This window comes from Charadrius vociferus, unplaced genomic scaffold (assembly GCF_000708025.1).
Source record: "Charadrius vociferus isolate BGI_N301 unplaced genomic scaffold, ASM70802v2 scaffold7, whole genome shotgun sequence".
In the NCBI taxonomy this organism is placed as follows: domain Eukaryota; kingdom Metazoa; phylum Chordata; class Aves; order Charadriiformes; family Charadriidae; genus Charadrius; species Charadrius vociferus.
In genome coordinates this window covers 19,893-23,631 of record NW_009649308.1, presented here as the reverse complement: position 1 = coordinate 23,631, position 3,739 = coordinate 19,893, and positions in this window count along the sequence as shown.

The window sequence follows — 3,739 nt, the reverse complement described above, 5'->3', positions numbered from 1 at the left end:
CTGAACAGCCCCAATGGGGCTGTTCAGCCCTGCCCAGCACCCCGCAGCCCTATGGGTTCCTTGCAGGTTGCTGGTGAGGGTACAAATCCTCCCGCGCAAATCTTGCTCCAGGTGGCAATGTCCAAGGGAGCCACCAGCTCCACTGGTCAAAGAGGTGCACCACAGCTCCCTGCCTGCATTTTCCTCAAGACCCCGGATTTCTGCCCCATATCCCAGGGTGGAGGGAAGGGCACTATCTCCTCGAGCAGTGTTTGCCAACAGGGAATTCGCTGAGCGTGAAGCAATCCTCAGTGAGGACCCCAGGGCTTGGCATCCTATCCCGCAGCGGGGTCAGCGCTGTCTGCCAGGGTTGCTCCTGCTGCTGTGCTGGTTCAGCTGGGCTGCACGCCACCGGGCAAATCAAACATTAACTGGGCAGCTTGTTTGCAGGAGGCTGAAGCAGCACTTGGGGAAAGCAACACCGTAGTGCAAAGGGCACATTCGGTGGTTTGGTTCCTGGGCTCTCCTTGCTGCTCTACCCAGGAGACTTCAGTATCGGGTGGCCTTGGAAGAGCAGGGGTCTCTGGTTAGCATGTGGAGAAAGGTCAGACACTGCTGGCTTTGCCAAGTGGGCCCCCAAAGTACAGCAGCTCAGATGCAGGAGGGAACCTTGGAGCCAGGATGCTCTGGGATTGCCCTCTCGGCTGGCAGGGAGACGTGCTCCGCCGCCCACAGTGAAATCCCAGCTCCATCCAGGAATGATCACCCCCCAAGTCTCATCACCGTGGGTGCACAGGGAGGCTGGGGCACTATTTGGTGCAGCAACCTCTCCTCCCACCCTCGAGTGCTCCGTCCTGGCCTCCCCACCGTCCAGCAGATGTGCACATCACAGTCTCAGTGCAGCTTAAAAAAACACAGCAATGTGTAAAAAGAGCAAACTAGCCAAAAAAAAAAAAAAATGTGCTTGGGAAGTTGCTTTTGGGCTGCTCCAGCAGACCAAGGAGCAACAGCCACGTGGACATTTAGAAGTAATTAGAAGTAATTCATCCCTGCCTTCTGCCAGTGGCTACTGCCTTCTCAGGTCTGCCAGCACAACCACAGGCGCAACCTCACTCAAGACCCCTTCCAGCAATATGACCCAAGTTAAAAAAAAAAAAAAAAAAAGCAGCATTAAAACCAAACAGGATTATATTGCTGACACTAGGAAAAGGCCCTGCAACCTCCCTCCTGCCAGTGGCTCCTGCCTTCTCAGGTCTGCCAGCACAACCACAGGCGCAACCTCACTCAAGACCCCTTCCAGCAATATGACCCAAGTTAAAAAAAAAAAAAAAAGCAGCATTAAAACCAAACAGGATTATATTGCTGACACTAGGAAAAGGCCCTGCAACACCAACAGGTTGCAGTGTGAAACAGAGAAATAGGAGGGATACAAGCAATCATGGGGGCCAGAAGATGCTGCCGGCTCTGCATGCCCTCGCACTGACTCCAGATCGTGGAGTGCTGCAACGGAGATGGGCCAGGTTTTCAAGGGAGCACAGTCAGTTTTGCTGAGGCACCATCTTCCACCAGGAAAGGCTGATGCAGCCTCCCAGATGTGTTTGTGAAACCGGTCACCTCCAAGGGAGAGTCAGTTAAATCACAACACTGACAGGAGAAATCTTGAGGCGCTGCCCAGCTGCTCCAACCCCACCTTCCAGACCAAGCCCTGCAAACAGCTTTTTCCCTGCAGCCGTTAGACTGGAGCATCGCAGAACACATTTGAGATTTAAAAACTTTGAACCAGCACTCCCCACTTCATTTTGGTCAAGCCCAGAAGTTTTGCTTGGCTTTCAACGACTAGTTTTGCCCATGGTAATTTCAGGATTTGGTCCCTGGGGACTGCGGCCTCGGTCTACTCTCGATCTGGCACCAGTTGGATGCCGGGAACTGCTGCCCACAGGGAAGCGCAGTGTCCCCTCTGCACCCTCAAGCTGAGCTCTGTCCAGAAGTACCCTCCTTTTCTCCACCAGGCTCCTAAAGATCACATTTGCTGCCCATTTTACAGCTGGGGAACTGAGTCATGGCCGATAAGGGGATGTGCCCAAGGTCACCCTGCCAACCAGCTGCACAGCTGGGAATAAAGCCCACACCTCTTTGGTAAATCTGTATTTGCCAGTTGGGAGATAAGGAAAAGATAGGCAGGCATGTGGTGGGGCTCACAGGACGAGGGCAGGCGGCTTCCTCCACTTTGGCTTTTTTTTCTAGCAGACAAGGCTTCCACTAGCCTAGGGTTCACGTGCCCTGCAGCCATGGGACGAACGCAGGATGGCATTTCCCAGCGTTCAGCTCTGCCAGAGGAAATGGGGAAGAGAAACCTCCCAGCCACCCCGTTTGACCCCAGCCAAGGAGCAGCCAGCCGGTCCCAGCACCCCTCCTGAGAGCTGCTGCTGGATGATGTCCCTGCTGTCCCACAGAGGCGCCCATAGCTACCGTGGGCCAGCACCATCTCTGCATGCACGCAACACGGGCACCAGCACATAAGGGACTGGCAAGCTCAGGACACGTAGCCCCACTTGGGTGCCAGCCCTACAGAGCTCCTCTTAAAAGGCCCCAGGCAGATCCCAGTTCACCATCTCTCTCTTTATCCCTATGGAGTAAATATACCATAACGCCAGGGAGCTGTAGGCCAGCTCCTACATTTTCCATGCCCCACTGCCATTGGTGATTTATTCCTGCTCTGCCTGGATCCTGCAGGCAGAGGGATGGGAGAGCTCCTCTCAGCAGCTGCCTGATCCAGGCACTTTGCTTTGAAAGCTTTTTAATTCTTTTTTTAAAGCACTCTGCCAGGGTTGAGCCATAAAAAGCAGACGAACCACTGGTGTGGGACAGATCTGATAGATCTCTTTTGGATGCTGTAGTGTCCAACAGGATGGGCCAAGGACAGCGCTTCAGGGAAATTTCCTCCCTGTTCTCCAAGGCTCCCCACAGCTGCAAGGAAACCTCAGCCCAGGCACGTTATGCCATGGCTCCGTCGGGGACCCTTGTTCAAAGTCGAAAATCTCTGCTTGGAGAAAAGCACCAGCTGCTTAGCACAGGGAACTGTTGACCTTCTCCTGGTTGCACCCAAGCTACCCCAAATGACGCTGGCTGGGGAAGAAGCCCTCCCAGCACAACCGACATGGCTGGTGCAGCCTGCTCTCCTTCTGTTGGAGGTGGGGTGCACGCACCCCCCCAAGCCCTCTCCCAGCCCTGGGGTAGGTGTGAGAAGGGCTGGCTGCATCTCTGGGGCCGAGACCCACCACTACCACCCCTCCAGCCCATGTTGTGGACCTGGAGATTTCTCAGCAGCTGAATCAGCTCATGTGACAGGCAGTTCCAGTTCAGACCAGCTACAACTTCACAGCAAAACAAGCACAAGCTCCTCCGTGGTAGGATGCTGAAGCCTTCCTTCCCTCCACCCAGCTCCTCCTTCCCTGCCCGGCCACGCTGGCTGACCATTCCCCCAAGGCGCCCCACGTCCCCCAGCGAGGAGCCCCGCTCCTGGGTTGTTGGGAACCAGCAGTGCCACATACAGGGCACGCACCTGGATGCCCAACTCCTGCCCGCCGTGGGGTCTCTGCCCTGGGGGCCCCGCTCCCCGCCGGGTGTGCGGGAGGGACGGGATGGAGGGGGACCCCCGGGGGCTCTGTGCCGGGCGCGGGGTGCTGGGCGAAGGGCCCGCGGGGACACAAGGGACGTGGGATGGCGGGGAGGGGAGCACCCCGGGGGTCCCTGCCCGGCC